General features: G+C 40.1%; 1 protein-coding gene across 1 annotated transcript in view; it reads right to left on the bottom strand.

Annotated features, from left to right (window-relative positions):
- The window catches only part of AKAP9 (A-kinase anchoring protein 9), an 894,005-nt gene that overhangs the window by 87,571 nt on the left and 791,782 nt on the right, over window positions 1-14,652 (bottom strand). The gene's annotated exons all lie outside the window — the stretch shown is intronic.

Raw genomic sequence — 14,652 nt, 5'->3', positions numbered from 1 at the left:
GAAATGTTCTACTACTTCAGGCCCTGTGCGCCATGATATTTAAAGGAAACAGTGACAGAAAAATATCTTTTTTAAGATAGGAGACGGGGGAAAATGAATCCCTGACTTCTCCCAATCCTGTGAAAAATCTCTCAGCACGGTCTGGAATAGGAAAAACTTCCACAAAGGAATACTAGTATATAAAAGTTTACTAGATTCTTTAGGGTGGACAACAACAGCGTATCTGAGTGACTCCAAGGTAGCCAAAACCTTCTTTAACAATACACAAAGGTGTTCAAGCGTAATCTGAAGGATACAACTTCAGCATCAGATGAAGGAATTATACTGTCCGAATCTAAAATTTCACCCTCAGAGACTACCGACGTATTCTCCTCATCAGACTTAAGAGTAAAGCCAAACTGAGTAGCATTAGATGGGCAGAAACCTCACTATCTGAATCTTTAAGTTCCTCTTGCGTCTTCCCTCAACTAGGAAAAGCAGATAATGCTGCAGATACCGCTGAAGATATTTGTGCAGCAACTTCTGCAGGCAAATAAACTCCTCCATTGATAGGAACCGCAGGGCACTGCATGTGATACCACTGAGGCTGGGGACGTTTAAGGAGAAAGTTGTGGCATTGCCTGAACAGACTCATCCTAGGAGACCTAACATAATTAAATTAAATTGTGGTAAAAAATTATTAGAAAAACTACTGTCCTTTTAAAGGGACACTGAACCCAAATAGTTTTCTTTCGTGATTCAGATAGAGCATGCTATTTTAAGCAACTTTCTAATTTACTCCTATTACCAATTTTTCTTCGTTCACTTGCTATCTTTATTTGAAAAAGAAGGCATCTAAGATTCTTTTTTGGTTCAGGACTCTGGACAGCACTTTTTTATTGGTGGATGAATTTATCCACCAATCGGCAAGAATAACCCAGGTTATTCACCAAAAATGGGCCAGCATCTAAACTTACATTCTTGCATTTCAAATAAAGATACCAAGAGAATGAAGAAAATTTGATAATAGGAGTAAATTATAAAGTTGCTTAAAATTGCATGCTCTGTCTGAATCCCGAAAGAAATAATTTGGGTTCAGTGTCCCTTTAAGGACAGCAGTCCGATCCAGCTAAGCAATCTAGAACAATCCGGAGCGCACCAAGAAGGAGGTGCCGTAGTGGTCCTGACATGCAATCAACCTTAGGAAATGTCGGAAACGAAGAAACCCCGCACCGCTAGAAAAACTGCAGCAGAAAGCTAGTCACAAGCCTGCCGACAATAAACTGCGCAGCCATTACGAGTGCGCAATTCTACTCTGACTCCCCACCAATATTATGAAGGAGAGAACGTTAAAGGCGGCAAAACTCGGTTTTAGAAAAAAAACTTTCCACCCGTCCAATAGTACAAAGACCAGCCCAGACTTAACATACTTATAGGTAAATCATATATACATTTACATGTTTAAAAACATAATTACATGCATTTGATATCCAAATAACACCCATTACAGTGTCAATGGAGCTGTTAGCTGCTAAAAAACATAATTTATGCTTACCTGATAAATTCCTTTCTCCTGTAGTGTAGTCAGTCCACGGGTCATCCATTACTTATGGGATTATATCTCCTCCCTAACAGGAAGTGCAAGAGGATCACCCAAGCAGAGCTGCTATATAGCTCCTCCCCTCTACGTCATACCCAGTCATTCGACCGAAACCAAACGAGAAAGGAGAAACTATAGGGTGCAGTGGTGACTGGAGTTTAAGTTAAAAATTTAGACCTGCCGTAAACAACAGGGCGGGCCGTGGACTCACACTACAGGAGAAAGGAATTTATCAGGTAAGCATAAATTATGTTTTCTCCTGTTAAGTGTAGTCAGTCCACGGGTCATCCATTACTTATGGGATACCAATACCAAAGCTAAAAGTACACGGATGACGGGAGGGAAAGGCAGGATATTTACACGGAAGGAACCACTGCCTGTAGAACCTTTCTCCCAAAAACAGCCTCCGAAGAAGCAAAAGTATCAAATTTGTAAAATTTGGAAAAAGTATGAAGTGAAGACCAAGTTGCAGCCTTGCAAATCTGTTCAACAGAGGCCTCATTCTTAAAGGCCCAAGTGGAAGCCACAGCTCTAGTAGAATGAGCTGTAATCCTTTCAGGAGGCTGCTGTCCAGCAGTCTCATATGCTAAACGTATTATGCTACGAAGCCAAAAAGAGAGAAAGGTAGCCGAAGCTTTTTGACCTCTCCTCTGTCCAGAATAAACGACAAACAGGGAAGAAGTTTGACGAAAATCCTTAGTTGCCTGCAAATAAAATTTCAGGGCACGGACGACGTCCAGATTGTGCAGAAGTCGTTCCTTCTTTGAAGAAGGGTTAGGGCACAATGATGGAACAACAATCTCTTGATTGATATTCCTGTTAGTGACTACCTTAGGTAAGAACCCAGGTTTAGTACACAGAACTACCTTGTCTGAATGAAAAATCAGATAAGGAGAATCACAATGTAAGGCCGATAACTCAGAGACTCTTCGAGCCGAGGAAATAGCCATTAAAAACAGAACTTTCCAAGATAACAGCTTGATATCAATGGAATGAAGGGGTTCAAACGGAACACCTTGCAGAACGTTAAGAACTAAGTTTAAGCTCCACGGCGGAGCAACAGTCTTAAACACAGGCTTAATCCTAGCCAAAGCCTGACAAAAAGCCTGAACGTCTGGAACTTCTGACAGACGTTTGTGTAAAAGGACAGACAGAGCTGAGATCTGTCCCTTTAACGAACCAGCAGATAAACCCTTTTCTAAACCTTCTTGTAGAAAAGACAATATCCTAGGAATCCTAACCTTACTCCATGAGTAACTCTTGGATTCGCACCAATATAAGTATTTACGCCATATTTTATGGTAAATTTTCCTGGTAACAGGTTTCCTAGCCTGTATTAAGGTATCAATCACTGACTCCGAGAATCCCCGCTTTGATAGAATCAAGCGTTCAATCTCCATGCAGTCAGCCTCAGAGAAATTAGATTTGGATGTTTGAAAGGACCCTGAATCAGAAGGTCCTGTCTATGAGGCAGAGACCATGGTGGACAGGACGACATGTCCACTAGATCTGCATACCTGGTCCTGCGTGGCCACGCAGGCGCTATTAGAATCATCGATGCTCTCTCCTGTTTGATCCTGGCAATCAATCGAGGAAGCATCGGGAAGGGTGGAAACACATAAGCCATGTTGAAAACCCAAGGTGCTGTCAGAGCATCTATCAGTACCGCTCCCGGGTCCCTGGACCTGGATCCGTAACAAGGAAGCTTGGCGTTCTGGCGATACGCCATATTTTATGGTAAATTTTCCTGGTAACAGGTTTCCTAGCCTGTATTAAGGTATCAATCACTGACTCCGAGAATCCCCGCTTTGATAGAATCAAGCGTTCAATCTCCATGCAGTCAGCCTCAGAGAAATTAGATTTGGATGTTTGAAAGGACCCTGAATCAGAAGGTCCTGTCTCAGAGGCAGAGACCATGGTGGACAGGACGACATGTCCACTAGATCTGCATACCAGGTCCTGCGTGGCCACGCAGGCGCTATTAGAATCATCAATGCTCTCTCCTGTTTGATCCTGGCAATCAATCGAGGAAGCATCGGGAAGGGTGGAAACACATAAGCCATGTTGAAAACCCAAGGTGCTGTCAGAGCATCTATCAGTACCGCTCCCGGGTCCCTGGACCTGGATCCGTAACAAGGAAGCTTGGCGTTCTGGCGAGACGCCATGAGATCCAGATCTGGTTTGCCCCAATGCTGAAACAGTTGGGCAAACACCTCCGGATGAAGTTCCCACTCCCCCGGATGAAAAGTCTGGCGACTTAGGAAATCCGCCTCCCAGTTCTCCACGCCTGGGATGTGGATCGCTGACAGGTGGCAAGAGTAAGACTCTGCCCAGCAAATTATCTTTGAGACTTCCATCATCGCTAGGGAACTCCTTGTCCCTCCCTGATGGTTGATGTAAGCCACAGTCGTGATGTTGTCCGACTGAAACCTGATGAACCTCAGAGTTGCTAACTGAGGCCAAGCCAGAAGGGCATTGAAAACTGCTCTTAATTCCAGAATGTTTATTGGAAGGAGTCTCTCCTCCTGATTCCATGATCCCTGAGCCTTCAGGGAATTCCAGACAGCGCACCAACCTAGCAGGCTGGCGTCTGTTGTTACAATCGTCCAATCTGGCCTGCTGAAGGGCATCCCCCTGGACAGATGTGGCCGAGAAAGCCACCATAGAAGAGAATCTCTGGTCTCTTGATCCAGATTTAGCATAGGGGACAAATCTGAGTAATCCCCATTCCACTGACTTAGCATGCACAATTGCAGCGGTCTGAGATGCAGGCGTGCAAAAGGTACTATGTCCATTGCCGCTACCATTAAGCCGATTACCTCCATGCATTGAGCCACTGACGGGTGTTGAATGGAATGAAGGACACGGCAAGCATTTAGAAGTTTTGATAACCTGTCCTCTGTCAGGTAAATTTTCATTTCTACAGAATCTATAAGAGTCCCCAAGAAGGGAACTCTTGTGAGTGGCAATAGAGAACTCTTTTCTACGTTCACCTTCCACCCATGCGACCTTAGAAATGCCAGAACTAACTCTGTATGAGACTTGGCAGTTTGGAAACTTGACGCTTGTATCAGAATGTCGTCTAGGTACGGAGCTACCGCTATTCCTCGCGGTCTTAGAACCGCCAGAAGAGAGCCCAGAACCTTTGTAAAGATTCTTGGAGCTGTAGCTAACCCGAAGGGAAGAGCTACAAACTGGTAATGCCTGTTTAGGAAGGCAAACCTTAGATACCGGTAATGATCCTTGTGAATCGGTATGTGAAGGTAGGCATCCTTTAAATCCACTGTGGTCATGTACTGACCCTTTTGGATCATAGGTAAGATGGTCCGAATAGTTTCCATTTTGAACGATGGAACTCTTAGGAATTTGTTTAGGATCTTTAAGTCCAAGATTGGTCTGAAGGTTCCCTCTTTTTTGGGAACCACAAACAGATTTGAGTAAAACCCTTGTCCGTGTTCCGACCGCGGAACTGGGTGGATCACTGCCATTAGTAAAAGGTCTTGTACACAGCGTAGAAACGCCTCTTTCTTTATCTGGTTTGCTGACAACCTTGAAAGATGAAATCTCCCTTTTGGAGGAGAAGCTTTGAAGTCCAGAAGATATCCCTGAGATATGATCTCTAACGCCCAGGGATCCTGGACATCTCTTGCCCAAGCCTGGGCGAAGAGAGAAAGTCTGCCCCCCACTAGATCCGTTTCCGGATCGGGGGCCCTCACTTCATGCTGTCTTAGGGGCAGCAGCAGGTTTTCTGGCCTGCTTGCCCTTGTTCCAGGACTGGTTAGGTTTCCAGCCTGTCTGTAGCGAGCAACAGTTCCTTCCTGTCTTGGGGCGGAGGAAGATGATGCTGCTCCTGCCTTGAAGTTACGAAAGGCACGAAAATTAGACTGTTTAGCCCTTGGTTTGGCCCTGTCTTGAGGCAGGGCATGGCCCTTACCTCCAGTAATGTCAGCGATAATTTTTTTCAAACCGGGCCCGAATAATGTCTGCCCTTTGAAAGGGATGTTAAGCAATTTAGATTTAGAAGTCACATTGGCTGACCAGGATTTAAGCCACAGCGCTCTACGCGCTTGAATGGCAAATCCGGAGTTCTTAGCCGTAAGTTTAGTTAAGTGTACTACGGCATCAGAAATAAATGAATTAGCTAGCTTAAGGACTTTAAGCTTGTCTATAATCTCATCCAATGGAGCTGTGCTAAGGGTCTCTTCCAGAGACTCAAACCAGAATGCCGCCGCAGCCGTGACAGGCGCAATGCATGCAAGGGGTTGTAATATAAAACCTTGCTGAACAAACATTTTCTTAAGGTAACCCTCTAACTTTTTATCCATTGGATCTGAAAAAGCACAGCTATCCTCCACCGGGATAGTGGTGCGCTTAGCCAGAGTAGAAACTGCTCCCTCCACCTTAGGGATCGTCTGCCATAAGTCCCGTGTGGTGGCGTCTATTGGAAACATTTTTCTAAATATAGGAGGGGGTGAAAAAGGCACACCGGGTCTATCCCACTCCTTGTTAACAATTTCTGTAAGCCTTTTAAGTATAGGAAAAACGTCAGTACACGCCGGTACCGCAAAATACTTATCCAGCCTACATATTTTCTCTGGAATTGCAACCGTGTTACAATCATTCAGAGCCGCTAATACCTCCCCTAGTAATACACGGAGGTTCTCAAGCTTAAATTTAAAATTTGAAATGTCTGAGTCCAGTTTACTTGGATCAGATCCGTCACCCACAGAATGAAGCTCTCCGTCCTCATGTTCTGCAAATTGTGACGCAGTATCAGAAATGGCTCTATTATTATCAGCTCACTCTGTTCTTACCCCAGAGTGATCGCGTTTACCCCTAAATTCTGGCAATTTAGGTAGTACTTCAGTCATAACATTAGCCATGTCTTGCAAAGTGATTTGTATGGGTCGCCCTGATGTACTTGGCGCCACAATATCACGCACCTCCTGAGCGGGAGGCGAAGGTACTGACACGTGAGGAGAGTTAGTCGGCATAACTTCCCCCTCGTTGTCTGGTGAAATTTTCTTTACATGTACAGATTGGCTTTTATTTAAAGTAGCATCAATGCAATTAGTACACAAATTTCTATTGGGCTCCACATTGGCCTTTAAACATATTGAACAAAGAGATTCATCTGTGTCAGACATGTTTAAACAGACTAGCAATGAGACTAGCAAGCTTGGAAAAATACTTTTCAAATAAATTTACAAGCAATATAAAAAACGCTACTGTGCCTTTAAGAAGCACAAAAAAACTGTCACAGTTGAAATAACAATGAACCAAATTAGTTATAGCAACCAAATTTTCACAGTAAATGCATTAAGTTAGCAAAGGATTGCACCCACCAGCAAATGGATGATTAACCCCTTAGTACCCAAAAACGGATAACAATTTAATATTAACGTTTTTATCACAGTCAAAACACACTCTCACAGGTCTGCTGTGAGTGATTACCTCCCTCAAAACTAGTTTTGGAGACCCCTGGGCTCTGTAGAGACGTCCTGGATCATGGAGGAAGAAATAGGAAGACTGTGACTGAATTTTTACTGCGCAATAAAGCGCTAAAATAGGCCCCTCCCACTCATATTACAACAGTGGGGAAGCTCAGTAAACTGATTTTATTCAGAAACAAACGACAGCCATGTGGTAAAAATCATGCCCATAAAGTTTTATCACCAAGTACCTCAGAAAAAAAACGATTAACATGCCAGTAAACGTTTTAAAAATAAAATTATGAAATGTTATTAATAAGCCTGCTGCTAGTCGCTTTCACTGCAGTGGAGGCTCAAATATTACTTAAATATATACAGTATTTTCTTAGTGAAGTTCCATTCCCCAGAAATACCTCAGTGTAAACATACATACATATCAGCCTGATACCAGTCGCTACTACTGCATTTAAGGCTGCACTTACATTACATCGGTATTAGCAGTATTTTCTCAGTCAATTCCATTCCTTAGAAAATAATATACTGCAACATACCTCCTTGCAGGTGAGCCCTGCCTGCTATCCCCTGTTCTGAAGTTACCTCACTCCTCAGAATGGCCGAGAACAGCAAGTGGATCTTAGTTACGACCGCTAAGATCATACACAAACTCAGGTAGATTCTTCTTCTAATGCTGCCTGAGAAGAAACAACACACTCCGGTGCTGTTTAAAATAACAAACTTTTGATTGAAGAAATAAAAACTAAGTTTAACAACCACAGTCCTCTCACACGTCCTATCTATTAGTTAGGTGCAAGAGAATGACTGGGTATGACGTAGAGGGGAGGAGCTATATAGCAGCTCTGCTTGGGTGATCCTCTTGCACTTCCTGTTAGGGAGGAGATATAATCCCATAAGTAATGGATGACCCGTGGACTGACTACACTTAACAGGAGAAAAGTTCCATAAGATATATAAAAATAAAGAGGTGACAAATTATACACATTGATGAAACACAGCCCACAACTTTACAGGGGAAAATACTTGATATACCAGAAAGAAGTATAAAACTCCCAAATTCTCCTGTCACACATGCAGTGACTGCTCCCAGCCTAAATATACCCATATAAAGGACATGTGTGTCCCAGAAAATGTTGCAGGTCTTTTTACCTCATTAAGTGCACAGTCTCCCATCCCTAGAAGACAAAAGGCACTTACTTGCAGTCAGGCCATCCGGCAGGAGGACTGATTACACAGTATGAGAGAACACATGTTCCTCACAGAGTCCTGTAGAAGAGAAAGAACAGAGTAAACCAACTCTGGCTTTCTATACCATGACAACAATGTAACATGAAACACAGCACTCACTGCACAGCCAGGAACAGGTTCACCAAACCCAGCATCGATATAAAGAAACAAAATTGTTCCAGCTGGTGCAAAAAAGACTTTTATTGTGCAAACAGGGATGTAAAAAAGCAACGTTTCAGGCCCACACTTGGCCCTTTCTCAAGCTTGACCATAGATTAGTGAACAAACATTTAAATAGCCACAATGGCGCCAAATATTGTGATTGAAAGTGATACAATGTTGCCCTCTAGTGGCGAGCAATAATATAACATACAAATGTGTTTAAAGTGCATTTTGATGGCCTACAATACCGACACCTAGTGAGTCATCATCATGTTGTCTGGCACATATATATACTTCATATCATATGTGAAAATTCATATATTAAATATTAAAAATAATAAGCGTTAATCAATTTATCAATATATAAATGACAAAAATTTTATATTAATAAAAGTTTAAAAATGCATTGAGAATTTAATCATTGTTTTGATAACCACAATATATTAAATTAAAAAATATATATGTAAAGTGTATCTAATTACAGATAGATAAATTATTTTTATCAGTTGACTTGATTTTGTAATATCTTAATTTACTATCCATCAGTAGACAGACACACCTACATATTTGGTCAATATTGGATATTCAACATTATGTATTCATTCACAAACTTTCAGAGACATCAAATCTCATATCAATATGTACATATGGGCGCACATCCATCTATGCATGATTTTAACAGTACAATACTATAAAAAGAAACTTTTTATGTCATTCCATTTTATTAAATTACCAAAAGGCAGTCTAATTGCATTCCCTATTTAAGCCTCTCGGCCATAAAGTGCATAATTCATTAATCCAGAATGTTTCTTTTTATAGTATTGTACTGTTAAAATCATGCATAGATGGATGTGCGCCCATATGTACATATTGATATGAGATTTGATGTCTCTGAAAGTTTGTGAATGAATACATAATGTTGAATATCCAATATTGACCAAATATGTAGGTGTGTCTGTCTACTGATGGATAGTAAATTAAGATATTACAAAATCAAGTCAACTGATAAAAATAATTTATCTATCTGTAATTAGATACACTTGACATATATATTTTTTAATTTAATATATTGTGGTTATCAAAACAATGATTAAATTCTCAATGCATTTTTAAACTTTTATTAATATGAAATTTTTGTCATTTATATATTGATAAATTGATTAACGCTTATTATTTTTAATATTTAATATATGAATTTTCACATATGATATGAAGTATATATATGTGCCAGACAACATGATGATGACTCACTAGGTGGCGGTATTGTAGGCCATCAAAATGCACTTTAAAACACATTTGTATGTTATATTATTGCTCGCCACTAGAGGGCAACATTGTATCACTTTCAATCACAATATTTGGTGCCATTGTGGCTATTTAAATGTTTGTTCACTAATCTATGGTCAAGCTTGAGAAAGGGCCAAGTGTGGGCCTGAAACGTTGCTTTTTTACATCCCTGTTTGCACAATAAAAGTCTTTTTTGCACCAGCTGGAACAATTTTGTTTCTTTCTATACCATGGACAGCAAATATGTTAGGTAAAAGCAGCAAGGCCCACCTTACAAGTTCCTAACTGATTTAAAGCCACCACTGCCCTTACTGAAGAAACTAATGTGGAGTATGGCTAGACCCAATCCTTGAAAAAGGGGAGTGAACAGAGTAACCTACTCTGTTCTAAAATAATAAAATCTTGATTGAAGTGAAATAAATACAATTTCTTCAGGCACCAAAACTTCACCTCCTCCTTGCACAGAAGGCAAAGAGAATGACTGGGAAGTGATACTTAACAGTTTAACTATGGTGCTCTTTGCCTCCTCCTACTGGCCAGGAGTGATATTCCCAACAGTAATTGATGACGTTGTGGACTCATCATATCTTAGGGAAAAAATTATAATATATATATATATATATATATATATATATATATATATATATATATATATATATATATATATACACACACTATATATATATATATATATATATATATATATATATATATATATATATATATATATATATATATATATATATATATATATATATAGATATACACACAGTCGTATGCAAAGGAGTAGGCACCAGTGACAATTTCCATGATTTTCATTTAAAAAAAATTGGGTGTTTGGATCAGCAATTTCATTTTGATCTATCAAATAACTGAAGGACACAGTAATATTTCAGTAGTGAAATGAGGTTTATTGGATTAACAGAAAATGTGCAATATGCATCAAAACAAAATTAGACAGGTGCATAAATTTGAGCACCCCAAGAGAAATAATGCATCAATATTTAGTAGAGCCTCCTTTGGCAGAAATAACAGCCTCTAGATGCTTCCTATAGCATGTAATGAGTGTCTGGATTCTGGATGAAGGTATTTTGGACCATTCCTCCTTGCAAAACATCTCCAGTTCAGTTAGGTTTGATGGTTGCCGAGCATGGACAGCCCGCTTCAAATTACCCCACAGATTTTCAATGATATTCAGGTCTGGGGACTGGGATGGCCATTCCAGAACATTGTACTTGTTCCTCTGCATAAATGCCAGGTAGATTTTGAGCAGTGTTTTGTGTCGTCTTCTTAAAATATCCAGCTTCGGCGTAACTTCAACTTTGTGACTGATTCCTCAAAATTATTCTCAAGTAGCTGCTGATATTGAGTGGAATCCATGCGACCCTCAAATTTAACAAGATTCTCAGTACCGGCACTGGCCACAGAGCCCCACAGCATGATGGAACATCCACCAAATTTTACTGTGGATAACAAGTGTTTGTCTTGGAATGCTGTGTTCTTTTGTCGCCATGCATAACGCCCCTTGTTATGACCAAATAACTCAATCTTTGTTTCATCAGTCCACAGAACCTTCTTCCAAAATGAAGCTGGCTTGTCCAAATTTGTGTTTGCATACCTCAAGCGACTCTGTTTGTGGCATGTGTGCAGAAAAGGCTTCTTCCGCATCACTCTCCCATATGCTGAATTGTTGAACGATGCACAGTGACACCATTTGCAGCAAGATGATGTTGTAGGTCTTTGGAGGTGGTCTGTGGGCTGTTTTAGACCGTTCTCACCATCCTTTGCCTCTCCGATATTTTACTTCTGGCCTTAACAAGAACTGTGCCTGTGGTCTTCCATTTCCTCACTATGTTCCTCACAGTGGACACTAACAGCTTAAAGGGCCAGTAAACCTAAAAAATAATGTTATATAATTCTGCACATAGTGCAGAATTATATAACATTATATTAGCAGCAGCTTTATAAAACATAATATTCCCTGTGAATTTTTATAAAAAAATACTGTTTTCCAGACCCGCTCTCTGTGCTCTTCTGAGCGGGTCTGGTTTTTACACAGAGTGGATTTGGCCAGCTGTCTAGTCACAGCCCGGCCCGACCGCACCATTACACTCAGTGCAGCTCGCTCCTGCTCTGTCTGATAGCAGGAGCGAGCTGCACTGCAATTTTGGTTGCCTCCCATTGATATTTTTTAGTGATTAACTTTGAAATATCCATCCATTACTTCTCCCTTTTAGAGAAACTACTTAGAAATTCCTTTATTGCATTGAAGGTCTTTTCTTTACCATAGATATTGATACTTATTAAAATGATCCAGATGTGGGCTTCTCTTTTTCTTATTGTCTTCTTTAGCATGAGGATTACTATTCATTATGTATGTATCTCTATGCAATGTTATATACTATGTATTGTATATTTTGTTTTGTTGCCAAATCAAGCCTGCTGCTTGTTCTTTGTTTGTTTCCTCAAAAAAAAAAAAAAAAATTAGAAAAAAAAGATAGGCTCAGGCAGCCTACCTATACCCTCTGCACCCCCCTCCCCGGTTATCCGGGTACAACAGTTGTGTTGAAACTGTCTCTGCACCTGAATTATTTTAAGTGGTTCTACTGCACAAATTCTTTTGGATAGACATGGAGATGATTGAGAGTTGGGAAAGCTATGCAATAAACCTGATCCACACACATTTTACCGATCTTAAGCAATTGGTATACCAGTCTACCTTCGCAGATGGTCCAAAGTCTGAGGGGATAGCATGCGCAATACCAACACACCCAGAGGAGGGTTCATCCCATGCCGAGGCGCACACAGTACAGGATTCAGTAATCCTTCATGGAACCCGTAATAACCAGTGCCTGAAAGTCGCAGAGTCCGAATGACCAAACTTAGGAGATTCTGCTACTCTGTGAAAGAAAATAACTTTGGCCACGACCCTTATCAATAAATGTGTGAGCCGGAAAGGTAACCATCTAGAGAGTCAAATACAGCCTGGAAGAGAACGGATACATATCACCCTGGAGCCACAGAGAAGTAAAGTAGCCGACGCGGCGTTACTGAATACCAGTGATTCCATGCGATCTCTAAGCAAATGTGGAATCGGCTGAGTTTCAGCCACTTTGCCATAGCAGATCACCTAAGGTGGGGGCTTATAGACCATAGTAAATGATCAGATTGTTTACATCACTTGTTCATATGTACTGAACTTTATGATGGTGATGCTCCTGAGTTTCCTTCATCTGATCATTAGATCTCATTCCCATGTACTTTCTAACTACACAGTCTAGTGCAGTCTGATGTCAATATGTGAAATTGCTCCTACTCAGACAGATGTCCCTATAATCTCCAAAGTTAAAGTGAAAGTAAATCCTAGCGTTTTACAAACGCTAGGATTTACTATTGAAACAAATAAAGGGCACTTTCATTCATGAAGTATAAGATACTTCATGAAGAAAGCTCCTTTATTTGATTCAATTGATCGCCCCTCTTAGCTCCTACAGCAGCCCACGGCTAAAAAAATTTTTGGCTAAGAGGTGAAGTTTTCACCTCTTAGTCAATAGCCATGCGGTAAATCCGGCTTGGCGTCCATTGGAGCTTTACCGCACGGCTATTGGCTAAGAGGTGAAAACGTCACCTCTTAGCCAAATTTTTTTTAGCCATGAGCTGACGTAGGAGCGGCGATCGGTTGAATCAAATAAAGGAGCTTTCTACATGAATGAAAGTGCCCTTTATTTGTTTCAATAGTAAATCCTAGCGTTTGTAAAATGCTAGGATTTACTTTCACTTTAAGTATGTGACTATGAGAATGTACCTATCAAATTGCACTTAAGGTTTCTTTTTTTGTTAAATAGATTTAAATGTTATCGATGTCTGCACAATGTGTATATCTCTGTTAATTTCATTAGTTTCCAGTGCAGAGTCATTTAACTTATATTTTCTACCGTATAATGTGCAGGCTAACTTTATATTAGATGTATAGGTGTAAATTATAATGTTAAGTAGACCTGATGGTAATGATGTGCTTTTATTTGTGCTACTGCTCGCTCTATGATTAGAGATTTGTTGTAATTAACTAATTAACCTTTACCATACATTTATAGTGATATGTCTCTGGGACTTCAGAGTATATAACTTTAAGCTTATGTGAGCAGAGTTTTAAGGTAGCTAACAAAGGCTCAGTATAATTCACACCTATTTGGACGGCTGTCTAATTTTAATGTCCACTAGCTCTTTATATTCCCACCGGCGATAGTATATCTTTATGTGTAATAAAGGGTTAGTACTATTATAAAGCGCTCACCACTCAGGTCAAAACATATTTACTTCTCTCAAATATACTCTATGCAATGTATTCTAACTCTACTAACATACCACATGTTTTCTCTAATCCCACCCATGCCATTTAATTATTTCCTGAATATACTCACTACATCTCCCATATTCCATCAGTAGACCACTATATCTCATTACATTTTGTAGAAGCTCAGGAGGTCCCCTTTCATACTGCTTTGTAACGTCCCATTCTAGTTTTATACTCAGTTGTTAAAATATTGTAACTGATTGACATTTTTTTGGTTTCTCATGAGTGACATATAGTCTAAAAGTGGCGATAATAGTGACTACCAATTGAGCTTTACTATACATGAATAAGAGGTCCATGAGTGAACAATCCAGTAGTCACTTTCGTCTGACAATTACTGTAAATAGGAAGTTGCAATAAGTTATGTATTGGTACTTACTATATGTTACCTATTGATATTGTTTTTTTGTGGAATATCAACATATATAAGAAAATTAATTTGAGGTTCCTTATTTGAGATCCACAAGTGGTCTCTCATTGTATATGATTACCCTCTATTGCTTTGGTTCAATTATAGTACTAAAAGGTCCAAGAGTGGCCTCAGACACCATCTTGAGGGTATATAGACAGCAGGCAGTATAAAATATTATAATTCT

This window comes from Bombina bombina, chromosome 5 (genome assembly GCF_027579735.1).
Source record: "Bombina bombina isolate aBomBom1 chromosome 5, aBomBom1.pri, whole genome shotgun sequence".
In the NCBI taxonomy this organism is placed as follows: Eukaryota; Metazoa; Chordata; class Amphibia; order Anura; family Bombinatoridae; genus Bombina; species Bombina bombina.
The sequence above is the reverse complement of the archived record's forward strand: the minus strand, read 5'-3'. Positions and strand labels throughout refer to the sequence as shown.